The sequence below is a fragment of the Cherax quadricarinatus genome, chromosome 14 (genome assembly GCF_038502225.1).
Source record: "Cherax quadricarinatus isolate ZL_2023a chromosome 14, ASM3850222v1, whole genome shotgun sequence".
Lineage (NCBI taxonomy): Eukaryota > Metazoa > Arthropoda > Malacostraca > Decapoda > Parastacidae > Cherax > Cherax quadricarinatus.
Genome location: NC_091305.1, coordinates 34,640,287 through 34,665,781, shown reverse-complemented (window position 1 = coordinate 34,665,781; position 25,495 = coordinate 34,640,287). Strand labels below are relative to the sequence as shown.

Here is a 25,495-nt window from a genome sequence, read left to right as displayed (position 1 = left end):
ACACTCCAACAGATCGTCAGGTCCCAAGTATCATTCGCCTACATTCACTCCTATCTAACACGCTCATGCACGCTTGCTGGAAGTCCAAGCCCCTAGCCCACAAAACCTCCTTTACCCCCTCTTTCCAACCCTTTCGAGGACGACCCCTACCCCTCCTTCCTTCCCCTATAGATTTATATGCTCTCCATGTCATTCTACTTTGATCCATTCTCTGTAAATGACCAAACCACCTCAACAACCCCTCTTCTGCCCTCTGACTAATGCTTTTATTAACTCCACACCTTCTCCTAATTTCCACACTCCGAATTTTCTGCATAATATTTACACCACACATTGCCCTTAGACAGGACATCTCCACTGCCTCCAACCGTCTCCTCGCTGCAGCATTTACCACCCAAGCTTCACATCCATATAAGAGTGTTGGTACTACTATCTTTCATACATTCCCTTCTTTGCCTCCATAGATAACGTTTTTTGACTCCACATATACCTCAACGCACCACTCACCTTTTTTCCCTCATCAATTCTATGATTAACCTCATCCTTCATAAATCCATCCGCCGACACGTCAACTCCCAAGTATCTGAAAACATTCACTTCTTCCATACTCCTCCTCCCCAATTTGATATCCAATTTTTCTTTATCTAAATCATTTGATACCCTCATCACCTTACTCTTTTCTATGTTCACTTTCAACTTTCTACCTTTACACACATTCTCAAACTCATCCACTAACCTTTGCAATTTTTCTTTAGAATCTCCCATAAGCACAGTATCATCCGCAAAAAGTAACTGTGTCAATTCCCATTTTGAATTTGATTCCCCATAATTTAATCCCACCCCTCTCCCGAACACCCTAGCATTTACTTCTTTTACAACCCTATCTATAAATATATTAAACAACCATGGTGACATTACACATCCCTGTCTAAGACCTACTTTTACCGGGAAGTATTCTCCCTCTCTTCTACACACCCTAACCTGAGCCTCACTATCCTCATAAAAGCTCTTTACAGCATTTAGTAACTTACCACCTATTCCATAAACTTGCAACATCTGCCACATTGCTCCTCTATCCACTCTATCATATGCCTTTTCTAAATCCATAAATGCAATAAAAACTTCCCTACCTTTATCTAAATACTGTTCACATATATGCTTCAATGTAAACACTTGATCTACACATCCCCTACCCACTCTGAAGCCTCCTTGCTCATCCGCAATTCTACATTCTGTCTTACCTCTAATGCTTTCAATTATAACCCTACCATATACTTTTCCTGGTATACTCAGTAAACTTATTCCTCTATAATTTTTACAATCTCTTTTGTCCCCTTTCCCTTTATATAAAGGGACTATACATGCTCTCTGCCAATCCCTAGGTACCTTCCCCTCTTTCATACATTTATTAAACAAAAGTACCAACCACTCCAACACTATAAACCCCCCTGCTTTTAACATTTCTGTCATGATCCCATCAGTTCCAGCTGCTTTACCCCCTTTCATTCTACATAATGCCTCACGTACCTCCACCACACTTACATTCTGCTCTTCTTCACTCCTAAAAGATGGTATACCTCCCTGGCCAGTGCATGAAATTACCGCCTCCCTTTCTTCCTCAACATTTAAAAGTTCCTCAAAATATTCTCGCCATCTACCTAATACCTCCCTCTCCCCATCTACTAACTCCCCTACTCTGTTTTTAACGGACAAATCCATACTTTCCCTAGGCTATCTTAACTTGTTTAACCCTTTCAGGGTCCAAGGCCCAAATGTGGAGTCACGCACCAGTGTCCAAGAATTTAAAAAAAAAAAAATTTGTTATTTTTTCTTATGAAATCGTAGAGAATCTTTTTGTGAAGGTAATAAAACAAAAAGTACGAAATTTGGTGGAAAATTGACGAAATTATGCTCTCGCGAATTTTGATGTGTCAGCGATATTTACGAATCGGCAATTTTGCCGACTTTGACTCCCATTTTAGGCCAATTACATTATTCCAATCAACCAAATTCTTAGCTATTTCACTAGTATTACTTCTATTCTATCGATTGAGCACAAGAAATCGCCAAGTCAACTGTTTCAACTACAAAATAAAGTGATCGGAAACTGTTAATATGGCCAATTTAACACAAAGTTCAAAATATTCCAATTTCAAAATAGGGTCCAGAATGAACAATATAGGCATTCCTGGCACTAAACTAACATTTCCTCTGTTCACTAGTTATATTTTGAGGCTTTACAAATAAATTCCATTTTGATTTTTTATTCACATAATGAATTTTTATTCACACCAAAAAATAGAAGATTTACTGTTATGCAATACTGTAATAATTGTATAAATATCATCACCATATTTGTGAATGTATATTAGACCCACCAGCTGACGTGTATTAGACGTGTGAGGTCGTTTGTTTACTCTTGAATATCGGCAAAAATTTAACATTTCCGCTACTTTGAGCTCAGTTTCAAGCCATTTCCAATACTAAAACCAATCAAAATCATCTCTATTTCTGTAATATGTCTTCCATTCTATCAAATGAGACCAAGAAATCGCAAATACAACTATAAAAAACATACGAAAAAACACTGCAAAGTTGCTGTTTTAATCGAAAAATCATGATTTCATTTTTTTTCTCTCATTATACACAGTGTGCTGCAGGATCTGTTTTATGTGGTGCACACATACCACATAGATGTATTCTCTCATATCTAGGCCCAAATGTACCACTCACAGTTTATCAGAGTGAGCTGAGCTCATGGCGTAGATCTACGGTTTGGACCCTGAACGTAAAGCCGTAGATCTACGGGACGGACCCTGAAAGGGTTAACTCACTCCAAAATTTTTTCTTATTTTCATTAAAATTTCTTGACAGTGCCTCTCCCACTCTTTCATCTGCTCTCGACTTTTGCACTCTCTCACCACTCTCTTCACCTTTCTTTTACTCTCCATATACTCTGCTCTTCTTATAACACTTCCGCTTTGTAAAAACCTCTCGTAAGCTACCTTTTTCTCTTTTATCACACCCTTTACTTCATCATTCCACCAATCACTCCTCTTTCCTCCTGCCCCCACCCTCCTATAACCACAAACTTCTGCCCCACATTCTAATACTGCATTTTTAAAACTATTCCAACCCTCTTCAACCCCCCCACTACTCATCTTTGCACTAGCCCACCTTTCTGTTAATGGTCGCTTATATCTCACCCGAACTTCCTCCTCCCTTAGTTTATACACTTTCACGTCCCTCTTATTTGTTGTTGCCACCTTCCTCTTTTCCCATCTACATCTTACTCTAACTGTAGCTACAACTAAATAATGATCCGATATATCAGTTGCCCCTCTATAAACATGTACATCCTGGAGCCTACCCATCAACCTTTTATCCACCAATACATAATCTAACAAACTACTTTCATTACGTACTACATCATACCTTGTATATTTATTTATCCTCTTTTTCATAAAATATGTATTACTTATTACCAAATTTCTTTCTACACATAGCTCAATTAAAGGCTCCCCATTTACATTTACCCCTGGCATCCCAAATTTACCTACTACTCCCTCTATAACATTTTTACCCACTTTAGCATTGAAATCCCCAACCACCATTACTCTCACACTTGATTCAAAACTCCCCACGCATTCACTCAACATTTCCCAGAATCTCTCTCTCTCCTCTACACTTCTCTCTTCTCCAGGTGCATACACGCTTACTATAACCCACTTTTCACATCCAATCTTTATTTTACTCCACATAATCCTTGAATTTATGCATTTGTAGTCCCTCTTTTCCTGCCATAGCTTATCCTTCAACATTATTGCTACTCCTTCTTTAGCTCTAACTCTATTTGAAACCCCTGACCTAATCCCATTTATTCCTCTCCATTGAAACTCTCCCACCCCCTTCAGCTTTGTTTCACTTAAAGCCAGGACATCCAGTTTCTTCTCATTCATAACATCCACAATCATCTCTTTCTTATCATTTGCACAACATCCACGCACATTCAGACTTCCCACTTTGACAATTTTCTTCTTATTCTTTTTAGTAATCTTTACAGGAAAAGGGGTTACTAGCCCATTGTTCCAAAGAAAACTCAGATGAGTGTGTATAAATAAATGTGTACATGTATGTGTAGTGTGACCTAAGTGTAAGTAGAAGTAGCAAGTCATGCCTGTAATCTTGCATATTTATAAGCCAGACAAAAGACACCAGCAATTTTACCATCATGTAAAACAATTACAGGCTTTCGTTTTACACTCACTTGGCAGGACGGTAGTATCTCCCTGGGTGGTTGCTGTCTACCAACCTACTACCTATATATATATTATATATATATATATATATATATATATATATATATATATATATATATATATATATACGCAGTAGGGCCCTGCTTTACGGCGTTTCGCTTTACGGCGTTCCGCTAATACGGTCATTTCAAATTATGACCAAAACTCGCTATACGGCTCCCCCCACCTGACTTTCTAATACGGTCACTGCGCCCCACCTTGTTTGTTTACATTCTTCGTGAGCTCAGTAAGCACTAAGTCTCTCCATTTTGTCTGGAAACTCCAAAATTTCAAATGTTTTTAAAAGTTATTTCATATTTTATATATACTCTGATAATTATACTTATGTATACCTGTACTTAAATAAACTTACATACTGTGCTGGCATGCAGGTACACATTAAAATCAGTAAGAGTGTCTTATGTCTCCAGACGTCATATTAGAAATGATAATAATAATCATCGAGTCTCATTTAAATGTCGTATATTACGTTAAATACACATTTTCATTAATCCATCTATGATATTTTTTCAAAATTATATAATAAACACGATACATAACATAAAAAGATGATAAATACACCCCACAATAGAATAAATAAACATAAATATGAGATGTGGTAGCAGACGACTTGCACAAGTGACGTCATATTAGAAATGCTAATAATAATAATAATAATAATAATCACCGAGTCTCATTATATGTTGTATATTACGTTAATATACACATTTTCATTAATCCATCCATGATATTTTTTTCAAAATTATATAATAAACACGATACATAACATAAAAAGATGATAAATACACCCTACAATAGAATAAATAAACATAAATATGAGATGTCGTAGCTAGATAACTTGTACAAGTGATGCCAAGAATAACATTTTCTCTAATCTAACATAAGAGAAAATGTGTTACTGGGGGTAACTGTAGAAAATTATTCCTTTCGTATGTATGTAAGTTTATTCAGGTATACACAAATACAGTTACATAGATTATCATACATAACAACATATGTGTAGAGAACCTAGGATAACCCAAAAAAGTCAGAGTGGCTTATTTCCACTGCCTTCACTCAGAGCATCATTTCTTCTCAAAATGATGTTACATGAGAATGGGAGTGTTCTTTATTTATTCTACCGTGTACACTTCGTTTACAAAACTTACCTTCGCCTGGTTTGTTTACATAACTCTGCGCCTGTCCTCTCTCATGTACTCATTCTTTCTCTCTCTCATTTATTCATTTTATCTCATTTACTTACTCCTGACCCTACATTAAGACTACAAATATTTTAAGGTAAGTAATGAGTGAACTGTATATACATTTTGTTGCTCTGGGATGCTTAAATGTAATAGAATGTTATGTGTAGGTGAGTTGGCCTGGTATGGTAGCCCGGCTGACTACCATACATACCACACTTGATTTTTTACAATAAATACTACTCATCTCACCCTATATTTTAAGGTAAGTAATGAGTGAACTGTATATACATTTTATCACTCTGGGATGCTTAAATATCATAGAATTGTATGTGTGGGTGGGGTGGCCCACAGGTGTGTGAGGTAGGAAGGTGCAGCCCACAGGTGTTTGAGGTAAGAAGGTGCGGCTCACAGGTGTGTGAGGTAGGAAGGTGCGGCCCACAGGTGTGTGAGGTAGGAAGGTGCGGCCCACAGGTGTGTGAGGTAGGAAGGTGTGGCTCACAGGTTTGTGAGGTAGGAAAATGCGGCCCACAGGTGTGTGAGGTAGGAAGGCACAGCCCACAGGTGTGTGAGGTAGGAACAGCCCACAGGTGTGTGAGGTAGGAAGGTGTGGCCCACAGGTGTGTGAGGTAGGAAGATGCGGCCCACAGGTGTGTGAGGTAGGAAGATGCGGTCCACAGGTGTGTGAGGTAGGAAGGTGCGGTCCACAGGTGTGTGAGGTAGGAAGGTGCGGTCCACAGGTGTGTGAAGTAGGAAGGTGCGGTCCACAGGTGTGTTAGGTAGGAAGGTGCGGCCCACAGGTGTGTGAGGTAGGAAGGTGCGGCCCACAGGTGTGTGAGGTAGGAAGGTGCGGCCCACAGGTGTGTGAGGTAGGAAGGTGCGGCCCACAGGTGTGTGAGATAGGAAGATGAAGCCCACAGGTGTGAGGTAGGTATGTAGGTGCAGCCCACAGGTGTGAGGTAGGAAGGTGCAGCCCACAGGTGTGAGGTAGGTAGGTGCGGCCCACATGTGTGAGGCACGTAGGTGCGGCCAACAGGTGTGTGAGGCACGTAGGTGCGGCCCACAGGTGTGAAGCACGTAGGTGCAGCCCACAGGTGTGCGAGGCACGTAGGTGCATCCCACAGGTGTGCGAGGCACGTAGGTGCATCCCACAGGTGTGCGAGGCACGTAGGTGCATCCCACAGGTGTGCGAGGCACGTAGGTGCATCCCACAGGTGTGCGAGGCACGTAGGTGCATCCCACAGGTGTGCGAGGCACGTAGGTGCATCCCACAGGTGTGCGAGGCACGTAGGTGCATCCCACAGGTGTGTGAGGCACGTAGGTGCATCCCACAGGTGTGTGAGGCACGTAGGTGCATCCCACAGGTGTGTGAGGCACGTAGGTGCATCCCACAGGTGTGTGAGGCACGTAGGTGCATCCCACAGGTGTGTGAGGCACATAGGTGCATCCCACAGGTGTGTGAGGCACGTAGGTGCATCCCACAGGTGTGTGAGGCACGTAGGTGCATCCCACAGGTGTGTGAGGCACGTAGGTGCATCCCACAGGTGTGTGAGGCACGTAGGTGCATCCCACAGGTGTGTGAGGCACGTAGGTGCATCCCACAGGTGTGTGAGGCACGTAGGTGCATCCCACAGGTGTGTGAGGCACGTAGGTGCATCCCACAGGTGTGTGAGGCACGTAGGTGCAGCCCACAGGTGTGTGAGGTAGATATGTAGGTTGGTAGGTGGGTGCAGCCTACAGGTGTGTAAGCAGTTAGTTTAATATGCAGCAGCAGCTCATCCTGTAAGAACTGGCGCCTAAATACAGGATTACATAATCAGACTTAGTGGACACTTGTTACATCTTAACAAATATTACAGTCATTTAATTTATTTTAAATTGTTCGCGTAGTAAATCTCCCCAATATAATATGGAAAGAGAATCAAGAGAATATTAAAGTATGTTATTACCATTAAAAATATTGGTGGTTATTAGGTTACAATCTCATCCGAATGTAAGATCGGATACCATCGCTCCCACGCCTCGCACACGAAACTTTCGCTCTACTGAATTATTTGAGTTAGTCCTGTACTCCGTTTCAGTGTTTATTTTCTCGATGCTTCCACAGTGGAGCAGCTGAAACTCGTCTTCACTGAACATCACAGTGTTTCCTGAGAAGGACTGGAAGACTTTATTTAAATCCGTTTGAAGATTCGATAACTGTCCAATAAACGCCATTTTCAAAAAGAGACTGGCGTCATCAGTAAAGAATGTTACTGTGCTATGAATGAAGTCCTTGTCTATGTCGGATATAAAAATGAGAAACAAGTGAAGCAAGTATTGTGCCTTCAGGAACAAACTTGTCATTTAGGCAGCCTCCAACCTCACTTTTACTATTATTCTCTCTGCGTAATTAAGAAATTAAATATCCATTTGCCCACTATTTTAGTTATTCCTTTTACAGGCATTTTGTGCACTATCACACCATGGTCGAACTAATCAAAAGTTTTTGCAAAATCAGCGTACACTACATCAGCATTTACTCTAGTTTATCTTCCAGTGCATCCAAGAAATGCAGGAGTGACCTGCCCTGAACCCATGTTGCCTTGGATTGTGCAAATGTTGTGATTCCATGTGACTGGCAGTCTTGCTACTTAAGACCCATCCAAAGATTCTGAAAATGTGTGAAGATGGGGCTATTGGTCTACAGTTTTTCACGACCGCTTTACTGCCACCTTTGTGAAGTAGGGCAATATCAGTGGTTTTGAATGATTGTGGGATGACACCTGTGTACAGGCTCCTCAATACAATACTAAAGGCCCGAGATAGTGGTTTCTTGTAACTTTTAATAAATATGGAGTTGGGAGAGTCTGAGGCTGAGGCAGAATTTATAGGCATACTGTTGATGGCTTCCTTAAAGTCACTTGAGGATAGAAGGAAGCAAGTTCAATACACAGCTTTAAGAATATATATAACAAGGTCCAGGAGGCCAGAAATCAGGAATGCGGATCAAAGTAGTCTAGAAGGTGGGATTAGGAGCTGGGTCTGGAACCCCCGATCCCTCCGTAAGCACAACAAGGCGCGCACATACACAGGAATACTTACGAATTGAAAAGGCTGGTCCTGCACAATGAGGAAGCAAAAATAGTGCGCGCTGAAATTAAGAATAAGAGTTAATTACCTTCGTCTACTTCAGTGCCTTCCTGTGCCTAGGCACGAGTGCCACCCTTGCGGCCCTTTCCTCACTGGTGACGAGTGACACCGCTACTAACAACCACCTTGATCATGTTAATCAGCTTTGATGCTGTTATTTACTTACTTACCTCCCTCCTCCTCCTCCTCCTCTTCCTCCCCCCCCTCCGAGTCTCGACCCCTGCAACTATATGTAGGTGAGTACACAGAGGGGAGTTCAGAAAGAAACGACCGCAGAGTATGTGAGGAGCTCAACAAGAGATCCAAAAAAGTGTTCACAGATGAGACAGAAGGGACTCCAGAGAGACGGAGAGGTGGGGTACATCATCAAGTGTTGGACACAATGCATACAACCGCCTTTGAGCTAGATACTTCAAAGGCGATAGGGCCCGATAACATCTCTCCATGGGTCCTGAGAGAGGGTGCAGAGGCGCTATGTGGACCACCAACAACTATCTTCAACACCTCTATCGAAACAGGGCGACTACCTGAGGTATGGAAGACAGTAGACGTAGTCTCAGTTTTTAAAAAAGGAGACAGACACGAAGCATTAAACCACATTATTATTATTATTATAATCAAGGGGGAAGCGCTAAACCCGGAGGATTATACAGCGCCTGGGGGGGGGGGATGTGGAAGGTATTCAGGCTTAATTCGGGGAACTGGAGCACAGATCCAATTCCCTAAATCAAGAGCCCCTCACCAACATCAAGGAACCTTCCTTGAGGGGCATTAAACCACAGACCAGTGTCAGTGACATGTATAGTGTGCAAAGTCATGGTGGAGCACCTAGAAAGGAATGAGCTTAACTGACAGCCACCACAGTTTCAGGGATGGGAAACCCTGTCACAAACCTACTGGAGTTCTATGACAGGGTGACAACAGTAAGACAAGAGAGGGGTGGGAAGACTGCATTTTATTTGACTGTAAGAAGGCGTCTGACACAGTTCCACACAAGAGATTAGTACAAAAGCTGGAGGACCAGGCAGGGATAACAGGGAAGGCACTACAATGGATCAGGGTATACCCGTCAGGAAGACAACAGGAGTCATGGTTCGTGGCGAGGTGTCAGAGTGGGTGCCTGTGATGAGCAGGGTTCCACAGGGGTCAGTCTTAGGACCGGTGCTGTTTCTGGTATTTGTGAACGACATGACAGAAGGAATAGTCTCAGAAGTGTCCCTGTTTGCAGTTGATGGGAAGTTGATAAGAATTCAATCGGACGAGGACCAGGCAGAAGTACAAAGCTATCTGGACAGGCTGCAGGCCTGGTCCAGCATCTGGCTCCCGGAATTCAACCCCCACCAAGTGCAAAGTCATGAAGATTGGAAAAGGCCAAAGACCACAGACACAGTCTAGAGGGCCAGAGACTATAAACCTCACTCAAGAAAAAGGATCTTGGGGTGAGTATAACACTGGACACATCTCCTGAGACGTACATCAACCACATAACTGCTGCAGCATACGGGCGCCTAGCAAACCTAAGAACAGCATTCTGACATCTCAATAAGGAATCATGTAGGACCCTTCACACCGTGTACGTTAGGCCAATACTGGAGTACGCAGCACCAGTTTGGAATCCACACCTAGCCAAGCACGTAAGGAAACTACAGAAAGTGATTTGAGTATCACACAGATTGCCAAAAATTTGAGCCTAGCAAAGTCAATTGTTGGCCGGATTCTGAAGAGAGCTGACGATATTGGCGACTGTGGAGTGCTGCATCTAGGAAGATGTGGAAGAAACGCAAGACAACACTTCGCAAAGACAAGGTTATGATAAGTAGTAGTGTGAAAGATCCCAAGAAAACTAATAAAGATCTACAGAAATATTTGGTTTCAGCTGGCGTAAACGTTGATTCTTCAACTGTTCCATGAAGGCTCCTTGAAGCTGGCCGAACTGACAGGAAGCTGGTTAAGAAAAAAATGACTGCTGTTATGAAGAAAAAAATGGCTGTGGTGGGCACTCTATTATAAGGGATGAACGACAGATGACTGGAGAAAAGTTATATTGTCAGATGTGGCACATTTTGAAGAACACGGGTACTGATCAGTGGTAGCGAGACGGAGAAATGCACATTCAAGAAGCGCTAAGAAGTTATTGGGTAGTTTTACTGCTCAAGGCTCTGGACGGCTAGTTAATGTTGAGGGAACGATGAACAGTGGCAAATACAAGGCAATCCTGGCAACTCATTGCTTCCCATTGTGGATATAAACTTTCTTGATGGAGAAGGCATTTTCCAGCAGGATCTTGCTCCATGCTACACTTCTAGAAAAATGTTGACATTCTTCGAAGAGAGTGAGCTAAGCTTTCTAAACTGCCCTGGAAACTCCTCTGACCTCAACCCAATTGAGAATCAATGGCAATAACTAAACGCAGGATCACAAAACAGGAGTCACCTGTAGCGAAGCTAATTGCTGCTGTTATTAGGACCTGGTACCACGACGAAGAATTTGTTATATAAGCAAAGGGTAGTCATATCTCTTATTGAATCAATTATCTGTCAAATATATATTTTTCCAAATAAACGTCTTATTTCATCACTGTCGCAATTAATTTGCACACTACTGTATCGTTCTCCACGGGCTTTATCAATCTATCACAGAGTTATGATGATGATCTTTCATTGTGGAGTTTTCTGTATGCCAAGAGTCGGTCCCTGACCAGGTCTCCTAGTTGCTGACTTGACTGACCAGGCTGTTGTTGTCTGCCATAAGCGGTCCAAAGCATGCACCACAGACAGGCAAATCAAGAACTGAGAAAATTGTCAGATTTCCTCTTAAAGACAGCCAAAGATTTGGCTAAAGGCGCTGAAAAGCCGAGGTCCTCTTACACTTATTGATTTCTCCTTTAAAGAACTCATTGCACCTTGCTTTACTTCGAAGGATTTTTTTTGCAGTGTCTGCAAATCTTTTGCGTTTTCATATGGAGTGATTTCAGAATGCAGGTTTGAGACCAGGTCTTCCAGGATTTTCCAGATGTAAATTATGATGTACCTTTCTCACCTACGCTCTGATGTTTTACTTAATTTGTACAGGCAGTGAAGGTTCTCTAGTTCAGTAATCTCCTGCCATGAAGGCGGCCATTATATCAGTATTCCAGCCTAGACAGAAAAACTGATTTAAAGATAATCATTACTGGTTCTGTTACTCTTATATTTAATGTTTTAGTTATCCAGCCTATTGGTTTCCTTGAGGTAACAATAGTAACACTGTTGTGATTTATGAGACTTTCGTTCCTATTGGTATCCTTGGGGTAACAATAGTAACACTATGTAAAGTAAAAGGACACAAGTGCAACTAATGTGACATTTATTGTGGCAACGTTTCGCTCTCCAGGAGCTTTATCAAGCCATTACAAACAATATACGGACACAGAGGGTATATAAAGGCTCAGAGTGAGGTGCAATACTAGTGAGGTACCATTTCGATGTTCGGTAGTGGTAGTGGTAGTGGTAGTGGTAGTAGTAGTAATAGTAGTAGTAGTGACAAAAGTAATACAATATGGTAGAACAATTAATTCGTAAGGTAAGACACATATGCAACAGTTAGGTATCTTTATTTCGAAACGTTTCGCCTACACAGTAGGCTTCTTCAGTCGAGTACAGAAAAGTTGATAGAAGCAGAAGATACTTGAAGACGATGTAATCAGTCCATCACCCTTAAAGTTTTGAGGTGGTCAGTCCCTCAGTCTGGAGAAGAGCATTGTTCCGTTGTCTGAAACAATATGAAGCTGAAGTGACAGGATGGAGCCTTATATAGTGCCAGGAGGTGAGACGTAGGTTGCTTTGGGAGGGTGAAACAATATGAAGCTGAAGTGACAGGATGGAGCCTTATATAGTGCCAGGAGGTGAGACGTAGGTTGCTTTGGGAGGGTGAAACAATATGAAGCTGAAGTGACAGGATGGAGCCTTATATAGTGCCAGGAGGTGAGACGTAGGTTGCTTTGGGAGGGGGGGGTTCAATTAATTCGTACATGAGTAAAAGGATATAAAAGCTATTACCTGGGTAACAAAAATAGGTTGTACAAATATATACTGGAAAGAGGCAGCTTGTTTCAGTGTTCACTCTCTGTAATGTGCTTTGTGTAGTATAACAGGAGAGACTATGTGATGGCAGGGTTTACTGTTTTCAGGAGGATTCTTGCTAAGACTTCGGAAATGGTGAAGCTGCCGTTGTTTTGTTTAATTGTATTTGAAACAGCGATCAGTGCTGATTCGAGGTACTTGCGTCTGCGGAAATTAGTTTCTTTGATCACTAATTGGGCGTCTCTGATTTTCATGAGATGATTGGTGGAATTTCGGTGTTGTACAGAGGCGTTGTTCAAGTTATCGTTCCTACATGCGTAAATGTGTTCATTGAGGCGGGTGTCGAGGTTTCTTGCTGTTTCACCTACGTAAATCTTGTCACAGCCTCCACAGGGTATAGTGTAAACTCCTGCATTGACTGGTTCGTGGTGCTTGGATTTTGTCCTGGTTAGATCCTTTATTGAAGTGCTAGAAGCGATGGCGACTCTGGTGTTAGCTTGTGAAAGTACTTTCGAGACGTTCAGTGCAACCTGGCTGTTGGGAAGAATTATAATTTTGTTGGGAGTGGTGTTGATGCGTGGAGAAATAATGATCTGAAGAGCTCTTTTCTTGCAGTCTTTGATGAAAAAAGAAGGAAAATGTAACTCAGTGAATGTTTGGTGAATGTATGTACATTCCTCGTCAATAAACTCAGGACTACAAATTCGGTATGCTCTTAGGAAAAACCCGATGATGATGCCTCTTTTGGTCTTGGTATCTTGACTGGAATAGAAGTGTGCGAGATCATTTTTATTGGTGGGTTTCCGATCAACTTGAAATCTTAGGTTGTTGTCTACTTTGTGAATGAGGACGTCGAGGAAAGGTAGCTTGTCATTGGACTCTTCTTCTAGTGTAAACTGGATCGCCGGTTCAACTGCGTTGAGCCTTGCCTGAAGATCCTGTACATCAAAACGTTTTGGAGTTATTACGAGGACATCGTCCACGTAACGTAACCAAGTGACGCTTGAAGGGATGATGTTGGCGAAGTGTTCGGACTCTAGGTGTTCCATGTATAAGTTGGCTAGGACGGCACTTATGGGGAACCCCATTCCCATGCCGTAGGTTTGTTTGTAGAGCTTGTTATTGAAAGAAAAACAGTTGAAATTAACACAGTTCAATCAAGTCAACAAAATCTCCGGGAGGTAGAGGAAGATTAAGGTCCTGATTGACTTTACGTCATAGAACCTTGATGGCTTTTGTGGTAGGTACTTTTGTGAAGAGGGAAGTCACAAAATCCAAGCACCACGAACCAGTCAATGCAGGAGTTTACACTATACCCTGTGGAGGCTGTGACAAGATTTACGTAGGTGAAACAGCAAGAAACCTCGACACCCGCCTCAATGAACACATTTACGCATGTAGGAACGATAACTTGAACAACGCCTCTGTACAACACCGAAATTCCACCAATCATCTCATGAAATTCAGAGACGCCCAATTAGTGATCAAAGAAACTAATTTCCGCAGACGCAAGTGCCTCGAATCAGCACTGATCGCTGTTTCAAATACAATTAAACAAAACAACGGCAGTTTCACCATGTCCGAAGTCTTAGCAAGAATCCTCCTGAAAACAGTAAACCCTGCCATCACATAGTCTCTCCTGTTATACTACACAAAGCACATTACAGAGAGTGAACACTGAAACAAGCTGCCTCTTTCCAGTCTATATTTGTCCAACCTAGCTTTTATATCCTTTTACTCATGTACGAATTAATTGTTCTACCATATTGTATTACTTTTGTCACTACCACTACTACTGCCACCACAACCACTAGTGAACATCGAAATGGTACCTCACTAGTATTGCACCTCACTCTGAGCCTTTATATACCCTCTGTGTCCGTGTATTGTTTGTAATGGCTTGATAAAGCTACTGGAGAGCGAAACGTTGCCACAATAAATGTCACATTAGTTGCACTTGTGTCCTTTTACTTTACATATTGTCGGTAATTCTACCAACTTTATTATAATAGTAACACTGTTGTGATTTATGAGACTTTCGATCCAAGTCTCACATTGAAATTCCGCTTCTCCGAGTCATTAAGGTTTGTTTTGTACTTCGTTTTAGTCTTTATTTCCTCCTTTTTTTGTACAAGAGCAACTGAAATCTGTTCTCAGTGTACATTATATTGCTGTTATTGCCCTCTTATCCTCTTTTTCACTTACAGGATGTCGAGGTACAATAAGTTGATGAATTTCTAACTACTTTTCATAGGGAGTCAATAATCACAAGTAAAAACTTACGGCCTTTAATAGTACATTTTTCCTTAGAACATATCAATAATAAAATATTAGCTTGTCTCTCGCATTTTACGAGTGCGCAATTATTTACAAAGAACTATGTACAAGACCGTAAGGTTTCATTTCCATTCACACGAATAAAGTTACAAGTTATTACCCGAAGGTTTTCAGATCACCGGTAAATATATCAGATAGTTGACATGGGATGTAATATACAAATAAGTCCCCAACGACCACCTTAAGTATGATCTAAGGGAATACGACTCTGTTACAACAGAGGACTTCCATGCAATGCACCTTGAGCTGTAGATCGACTGTTACTGACTGTAGTGGGGGAGGGGTGACCTAACATAAGGTAGGTCACGTGACATACGCGTAGAGGGTCAGCGTGTTAACCAGAAACTGGCTGTTACACAAGTGCTTCACATATCGCACTGCTACATCTAACCTAAATAATTTTACTGTGTACATAAATTTACATGATTCCATTTGGTAACTCATATGAGGCCACAGATAATATTATACAGTCGGACTTCCTTATTTTAGCATTTAATAAGGAAGTTCGCAATAAGTGATATCGGCTCAAAGTAATGTGGAAGGTGATGGGCGTAACACTGTCATACCTTTGATATACTTTTACCTCGTCTGTGGAAGATGTCGAGAGGTGTAGTTGTAGACGTGGTGACATTTAGACGGAGCCCATTAGTGGAAGTAGGTCAGGACAATAAAGTGGGTCAGAGATTTAGCAATTTAGTTGAAGATATTCTCTGTACCAAGATTTCGTGCTAGTGTTGTGTCAGGCTACAGTAGCACAGATCAATAGTGTATAAAGTACATAAGCTATATGGTATATAAAGATAACCCAAGTGTTACCTTTATATAATATAATTTTAACATACCAGTCGTCTCCCACCGAGGTAGAGACCATAAGAAGGTATTCACAGTCATTCTTTGAATCGCTGTCTTGCCAAAAGTGCTCTGACATCACAGTTCAAACCTCCAAACTACAATATCCTCACCCATCATCCTGAGTGTGACACACTACTTCCCACCTCCCTGAATCTCTTCATAAATACCTTGCTCACACTCCAACAGCACGCCAGGCCACAAAAACCACTTGCCTCAACTACAATCTAAAGCGCGCACACCAACCTGCTAGATGTCCAAGCCTTTACCACTCAAAACTAGTAGTAGGGCATGAGCGCAAGACATGCTTGCATCCCGTTAATATGGATTTACGAACCTGTGGACATTGAGAGACCGTGAGAACACTTTGTGCACCTTAACATATGAACAATGGAAGAGCACTACGGTAGGCCTACTGCTCCATGGTAGTACAGTGGTATACTGACACTATGTAAACAAGATACATATTGAGACTTATTATATTTTATTGTGAAGACGTTTCCTCCTGTAGGCATTTTATCAGTCAAGAGTATTTATAGAGCCTAGAAAGAGCTCCGGAGGTGAAACAATGTGGTCAGGAAATAACATGTAAACAGCCAGCTCAGTGAGATCAGGTATTGTGACAAACCTCAAATGTTGAAGAATGTGAATGATCTTGAGTTTTGATAAGTGCTATTGGTCGTGACTATTACTGCGGATGATTTCAAACAATATGCTCTGATAAGTTTTGCTGCTAGGAACTTCATATGTGGTTCTCGGTGGTCCGTGAAAACTGCAAAGCAATTTTAGTGTTGTGACTGCAAAGCAATCTTTGTGTCGTCGCTTCGGCATGCGCTAAAACGTTCTTTGACTTTGGTATCTGTCTCTCTGGAGGTGCCACCGACATCAATCTTGTTACAACCTCCACAGGTTTTGGTATACACGTCAGAGAAGAAGTTCAATGGCCATCATTTCAAGGTTATTAGATGCAATGTTGGTGACCCTGATGTAGGGTTCAGATTAGATACTGGAAAGGTTGTTGCTACTTTTGTCGAGTGGAAGCACAACGTATGTGCTGAGTGTAGTGTGGGAACTAGACTTGTGTAGTATCTTCTAAGCGTCCTTCATGCGGTTGATAATGAAACACAGTGCGTAGTGAACTTTCGTAGACACTTTAGTAATATAATTACATTCTTCTTCGCAAAAGACGCGAGAGAGGAAGAGATTCTAGGTACTCTTGTGAGATCCCATGAGGCACTATGAGGTCCACTGAGGCACTGTGAGGTCCACTGAGGCACTGTAAGGTTCACTGTGGCACTGTGAGGCTCATTCAGGCACTGTGAGGCTCACTGAGGCACTGTGATGGTTACTGAGACACTGAGACTCACTGAGGGTCTGTGAGGCTCACTGAGGATCTACCTGGAGTCTACTTGGAGGGTATTCCGGGGATCAACGCCCCCCGCGTCCCGGTCCACTAGGCCTCACGTTGGATCAGGGCCTGATCAACCAGGCTGTTACTGCTGGCCCCACGTAGTCCAACGTACGAACCACAGCCCGGGTGATCCGGCAGCCAGGGGCCTATTCGTAATTGCCCTTATGCCTGGTGGGAGACTGTTGAACAGTCTTGGGCCCCGGACAATTACGGTGTTTCCTCTTAGTGTAAAAATGGCTCTCCTACTTTTCATTGGGGTATTTTGCACCTCCTGCCCAGTCTTTTACTTTCGAATGGAGTGATTTCTGTGAGCAGATTCGGAACCATCCCTTCTAGGATTCTCCAAGTGTATATTACGATATATATCTCTCGCCTGCGTTCCAGTGAGTACAATTCAAGTGCTTCCACGTGTTCCCAGTAGTTGTGGTGTTTAATAGAACTTACATGTGCAGTAAAGGTTCTCTGTACACTCTCCAGATCTGCAATTTCACCTGCCTTGAACGGAGATGTTAATGTACAGCAATACTCCAGCCAAGAGAGAACATTGGCTTGACATCTCTTGTTCTGAACGTTCTCAATATCCACTGTATCATTTTCTTTGCAGTTGTGATCGTGGCACTGTTGTGATCCTTGAAAGTGAGATTCTCAGACATTACCACTCCCAGGTCCCTCATATTTTTCCGCTCTATTGTATAATCAGAGTTTGCAGTATACTCAGTTCTAGTTATTATCTCCTCCAATTTTCCATAACGGAGGAGTTGGAATTTGTCTTCATTGAACATTATACTGTTTTCCGTTGCCCATTGGAAAACTTAGTATATATCTTCTTGGAGGTTAACCGTGTCCTCAACAGATGACAGTCTCATGCAGATCCTAGTATCGTCTGCAAAGGATGACACGGTGCTGTGGATTATCTCTCTGTCTATGTCTGATATGAGGATAAGGAACAGGATGAGAGTGAGTACTGTGCCTTGTGGAACAAAGCTTTTCTCTACTGCAGCTTCCGATTTAACTCTGTTGACCACTACTCTTTGTGTTCGACTGTTTAGAAGAAAGTTAAAGATCTATCTCCCCACTTTGCCAGTTATTCCTTTAGTATATCTAGGCTGGAATATTGCTGCACACTAACAGCACCTTTCAATGCAGGTGAAATTGCTGACCTAGAAAATGTACAGAGAACCTTCACGGCGCGCATAACGGAGATAAAACACCTCAATTACTGGGAGCGCTTGAAGTTACTGAACCTGTACTCCCTGGAACGCAGGCGGGAGAGATACATGATTATATACACCTGGAAAATCCTAGAGGGACTAGTACCGAACTTGCACACGAAAATCACTCACAAAGAAAGCAAAAGACTCGGCAGACGATGCAACATCCCCCCAATGAAAAGCAGGGGTGTCACTAGCACGTTAAGAGACAATACAATAAGTGTCAGGGACCCGAGACTGTTCAACTGCCGCCCAGCATAAATAAGGGAGATTACCAATAGACCCCTGGCAGTCTTCTAGCTGGCACTTGACAAGCACCTAAAGTCGGTACCTGACCAGCCAGGCCGTGGCTCGTACGTTCGATTGTGTGCAGCCAGCAGTAACAGCCTGGCTGATCAGGCTCTGATCCACCATGGGGCTTGTCACAGACCGGGCCGCGGGAGCGTTGACCCCCGGAACTCTCTCCAAGTACATATTTTGTGCGTTATTAAGCCATGATCACACTTGACAAAGGCTTTGTAAAGTCTGTGTATATTACATCTGCATTCTTTTTTTCTTCCTGTGCATCCAAAACCATATGATGATCAGTGATCCAGTAGTTGCGAGAGGCAGGAGCGACCTGCTCTGAACCCATGTTGCCCTGGATTGTGTAGTTTTTGGGAACGCAAGTGGTTAGCAATCGTGAGGCTGTGAGGCTCACTAGGGCACTGTGCTTCAGTGGTCCTCACAGTGTCTCAGTAGCTCACACAGTGCCTCAGTAGTTCACACAGTGCCTCAGTAATCCTCACAGTGCCTCAGTAGATCTCACAAGTGTAACTACCAGACACTACACAACAGTCATCACCAGGTCAGTATTAAATTTATTTTAAACATCTGGAACAATTACTTTACTAATCGAACGCCACTGCTGCAGTTGTTGCTAGTGCTGCTGCTGCTGTTGCCGCCGTTGTTACCACTCATGCTGCTGCTGCTCTTGTTGTTGTTGTTGTTGTTGTTGTTGTTGTTGTTGCTGTTGCTGCTGCTGCTGCTGCTGCTGCTGCTGCTGCTGCTGCTGCTGCTGCTGCTGCTGCTTCTGCTGCTGCTCCTGCTACTGATTCTGCTCCTGGTTCCCTACCTACTGCTGCTACTGATTTTTCTTATACCGTCTAACGCTCTGCTGCTCTTGTTGCTACTGCCTGCTGTTACTCTTGCGGCTGCTGCAGATGTTGCTGCTTCTGCTGCTGGTGACCTTCCTGTTGCTGCTGCGGTGTTACTCTTGATGGTGTTGGTGTTGGTGCAGGTGCTCCTGCTGTTGTTGCTGCTGCTGATGTTCCTGGTGCCTCTCCCCCTGCTGGTTACAGCTGCCATCAGCTAAACCATTAATATGAAGCACAGCTGACTCAACCCCCATCATGAATCTTGCACATTAACTGGTGTGTCTGACATCCTGCCTTCCATCACTTGTAAACACTGCTGTACCATACACCTGCCTGTACACTCTACACTGTACCTTCCATCACTTGTAAACACTGCTGTACCATACACCTGCCTGTACACTCTACACTGTACCTTCCATCACTTGTAAACACTGCTGTACCATACACCTGCCTGTACACTCTACACTGTACCTTCCATCACTTGTAAACACTGCTGTACCATACACCTGCCTGTACACTCTACACTGTACCTTCCATCACTTGTAAACACTGCTGTACCATACACCTGCCTGTACACTCTACACTGTACCTTCCATCACTTGTAAACACTGCTGTACCATACACCTGCCTGTACACTCTACACTGTACCTTCCATCACTTGTAAACACTGCTGTACCATACACCTGCCTGTACACTCTACACTGTACCTTCCATCACTTGTAAACACTGCTGTACCATACACCTGCCTGTACACTCTACACTGTACCTTCCATCACTTGTAAACACTGCTGTACCATACACCTGCCTGTACACTCTACACTGTACCTTCCATCACTTGTAAACACTGCTGTACCATACACCTGCCTGTACACTCTACACTGTACCTTCCATCACTTGTAAACACTGCTGTACCATACACCTGCCTGTACACTCTACACTGTACCTTCCATCACTTGTAAACACTGCTGTACCATACACCTGTCTGTACACTCTACACTGTACCTTCCATCACTTGTAAACACTGCTGTACCATACACCTGTCTGTACACTCTACACTGTACCTTCCATCACTTGTAAACATTGCTGTACCATACACCTGCCTGTACACTCTACACTGTACCTTCCATCACTTGTAAACACTGCTGTACCATACACCTGCCTGTACACTCTACACTGTACCTTCCATCACTTGTAAACACTGCTGTACCATACACCTGCCTGTACACTCTACACTGTACCTTCCATCACTTGTAAACACTGCTGTACCATACACCTGTCTGTACACTCTACACTGTACCTTCCATCACTTGTAAACACTGCTGTACCATACACCTGACTGTACACTCTACACTGTACCTTCCATCACTTGTAAACACTGCTGTACCATACACCTGCCTGTACACTCTACACTGTACCTTCCATCACTTGTAAACACTGCTGTACCATACACCTGCCTGTACACTCTACACTGTACCTTCCATCACTTGTAAACACTGCTGTACCATACACCTGTCTGTACACTCTACACTGTACCTTCCATCACTTGTAAACACTGCTGTACCATACACCTGTCTGTACACTCTACACTGTACCTTCCATCACTTGTAAACACTGCTGTACCATACACCTGCCTGTACACTCTACACTGTACCTTCCATCACTTGTAAACACTGCTGTACCATACACCTGCCTGTACACTCTACACTCAGGTTGCGCCATACACCTACATAAACACTCAACGTACTCTCCCTCTATATCAGTATTACGTCTTTATCTCCCAGGAGACTTAACAATGATCGTATAGGAGATATATATTGTGAGAAACAAAAAACACCAGTGTTGGTACATCATACCAGTGCTGGTACACCACACCAGGGCTAGTACACCATACAAGTGCTGGTATACCATATCAGTGCTGGAACACCATACTAGTGCTGGTACACCATACCATTGCTGGTACACCATACCAGCGATGGTACACTATACCAGTACTGCTACACTATATCAGTGATGGTACACTATACAAGTGCTCGTACACCACACCAGTGCTGGTAAACCATAACAGTGCTGTACACTATACGTGTTGGTACACTATGCCAGTGCTAGCACACTATACCAGTGCTGGTACACTATACCAGTGCTGTACACTATACCAGTGCTGGTGCACTATACCAGTGCTCGACCACACCAGGGCTGGTACACTATACCAGTGCTAGCACACTATACCATTCCTGGTACAAAACACAAGTGCTGGTATACCATAACAGTGCTGGTACACTATACCAGTGATGGTACACTATACGCGTGTGGTACACTATACCAGTGTTTGTACACTATACCACTGATGGTACACTATACCAGTGATGGTACACTATAGCAGTGCTTGTACGCTATACCAGTGCTCGTACACCACACCAGTGCTGGTACCATACCAGTGCTGGTACACTAACAGTGCTGTACACTATACCAGTGTTGGTACACTACGCCAGTGCTAGCACACTATACCAGTGCTGGTACACTATGCCAGTGCTAGCACACTATACCAGTGGTAGCACACTATACCATTGCTGGTACATTATACCGGTGCTGGTACAACATACCAGTGATGGTAAGCTATACAGCTCTGGTACACTACACCACTGATTGTACATTATACGAGTGCCGGTACACTATACCGGTGTTGGTACACTGTACCAGTGCTGGTATATTATACCAGAGCTGGAACATTATACCAGTGCTCGTACACTATACCAGTGCTGGTACACTATACCAGTATTTGTACACTAAACCAGTATTTGTACATTAACCAGTGATGGAACACTATACCAGTGATGGTATAATATACCAATACTGGTATACTATACCAGTGATGGTACACTATAGCAGTGTACGCTATGCCAGTGCTCGTACAGCACAAAAGTGCTGGTAAACCATACCAGTGCTGGTACACTATACCAGTGCTGTACACAATACCAGTGTTGGTACACTATGCCAGTGCTAGCACACAATACCTGTGCTGGTACACTATTCCAGTGCTAGCACACTATACCAATGCTGGTACACTATACCAGTGCTGGTACACCATACCAGTAATGGTACACTATACCAGTGCTAGCACACTATACCAGCGCTGGTACACTATACCGGTGCTGGTACACCATACCAGTGATGGTAAACTATACAAGCGCTGGTACACTATACCAGTGCTTGAACACTATACCAGTGCTGTACACTATACTAGTGCTGGTACACTATACCAGTGCTAGCACACTATACCAGCGCTGGTACACTATACCAGTGCTGGTACACCATACCAGTAATGGTACACTATACCAGTGCTAGCACACTATACCAGCGCTGGTACACTATACCAGTGCTGGTACACCATACCAGTAATGGTACACTATACCAGCGCTGGTACACTATACCAGTGTTCGTACACTGTACCAGTGATGGTACACTATACTACTGCTGGTACACTATACCAGTGCTGGTACACTATACCAGGGCTGTACACTATACCAGTGCTCGAACACCACACCAGGGCTGGTACACTATACCAGTGCTAGCATATTATACCAGTGCTGGTACATAATACAAGTGCTGGTACACCACACCAATGATGGTACACTATACCAGCAATGGTACAGTATACCAGTGCTTGTACACTATACTAGTGATTGTACACTATAACAGTGATGGTATACTATACCAGTGATGGTACACTATAGCAGTGTTTGTACGCTATACCAGTGCTCGTACACCACACCAGTGTTGGTATAGCATACCAGTGCTGGTACACTATACCAGTGCTGTACTCCATACCAGTGTTGGTACACTATGCCAGTGCTAGCACACTATATCAGTGCTGGTACACTATAACGGTGGTGGTACATCATATCAGTGATGGTACACTATACCAGTGCTTGTACACTAAACAAGTGTTGGTACACTGTACCAGTGCTCGTATACTATACCAGAGGTGGAACACTATAGCAGTGTTGGTACACTATACCAGTGCTGTAACACTATACCAGTATTTGCACACTATACCAGTGATGGCACACTACACCAGTGATGGTATACTATACCAATGCTGGTATACTATACCAGTGATGGTACACTATAGCAGTGTTTGTACGCTATACCAGTGCTCGTACACCACACCAGTGCTGGTATACCATACCAGTGCAGGTACACTATACCAGTGCTGGTACACTATACCAGTGCTGGTACACTATACCAGTGCTGTACACTATACCAGTGTTGGTACACTATAACAGTGATGGTACAGTATACCAGTGATGGTACACTATACCAGTGCTTGTACATTATACTAGTGATTGTACACCATAACAGTGATGGTACACTATCCGAGTGCTGTGCACTATACCAGTATTGGTATATTATACCAGTGATGGTCCACTATACCAATGCTGTACACTATACCAGTGCTAGTATACCATACCAGCGATGGTACACTATACCAGTGATGGTACACTATACCCGCGTGGTACACTATGCCAATGTTTGTAAACTATATCAATGATGGTACACTATACTAGTGATAGTGTACTATACCAATGCTGGTATTCTATACCAGTGATGGTACACTATAGCAGTGTTTGTACGCTATACCAGTGCTCGTACACCACACCAGTGTTGGTATACCATACCAGTGCTGGTACACTATACCAATGCTGTACACTATAGCAGTCTTGGTACACTATGCCAGTGCTAGCACACTATATCAGTGTTAGTACACTATACCGGTGCTGGTACACCACACCAGTGATGGTACACTATAAAAGCGCTCGTACACTAGACCATTGATTGTACATTATAACAGTGCTGGTACAATATACCAGTGTTGGTACACTGTACCAGTGCTGGTATACTATACCAGAGCTGGAACACTATACCAGTGCTGGTACACTATACCAGTGCTGTTACACTATACCAGTATTTGTACATTATAACAGTGATGGTACACTATACTAATGGTGGTATACTATACCAGTGTTGGTATACTATGCCAGAGCTAGCACAGTATACCAGTGCTTGTAAACTATACAGGTGCTGGTACACCATACCAGTGATGGTACACTATACAAGCGCTGGTACATTATACCAGTGCTGTACACTATACCAGTGATGGTACGCTATACCAGTGCTCGAACACCATACCAGGGCTGGTACACTATACTAGTGCAGGTACACTATACCAGTGCTGGTACACTATACCAGTGCTGGTACACCATACCAGTGACGGTACACTACACCAGCGCTGGTACAATATACCAATGCTTGTAGACTGTACCAGTGATGGTACACTACCCGAGTGCTGTGCACTATACTAGTACTGGTATATTATCCCAGTGATGGCCCACTATACCAATGCTGTAGACTATACCAGTGCTGGTACACCATACCAACGATGGTACACTATACCAGTGCTGGTACACTATACCAATGCTGGTACACTACACCAGTGATGGTACACTATACCCGTGGGGGTTCACTATACCAGTGTTTGTACACTATACCAGTGATGGTACACTATACCAGTGCTGGTACACTAAACCAGTGCTGGTACACTATACCAGTGCTGGTACACTATACCAGTGCTCGTACACAAGACCAGTGCTGGTACACTACACCACTGCTGATATACCATACCAGTGATGGCACACTATACTAGTGCTGGTACACTATACCAGTATTGGTACACTATACAATTGCTGCTACACTACACAAGTGCTCGTACACCACACCAGTGGTGGTATACCACAGCTGTGCTGGTACACTACACCAATGATACACTATACCAGTGCTGGTACACTATACCAGTGACGGTA

General features: G+C 43.1%; 1 long non-coding RNA gene across 2 annotated transcripts in view; it reads right to left on the bottom strand.

The window, feature by feature from the left end:
• The window catches only part of LOC138852693 (uncharacterized), a 194,052-nt gene that overhangs the window by 9,523 nt on the left and 159,034 nt on the right, over nt 1-25,495 (bottom strand). Inside the window, exon 1 of one of the 2 annotated variants that reach the window (XR_011392014.1) lies at nt 15,131-15,265. The exons of the other annotated variant lie outside the window; for it this stretch is intronic. This is a non-coding gene — a long non-coding RNA (uncharacterized lncRNA). Of the gene's footprint in view, nt 1-15,130; nt 15,266-25,495 lie in introns of those variants that run through there. 2 annotated transcript variants of the gene reach the window in all.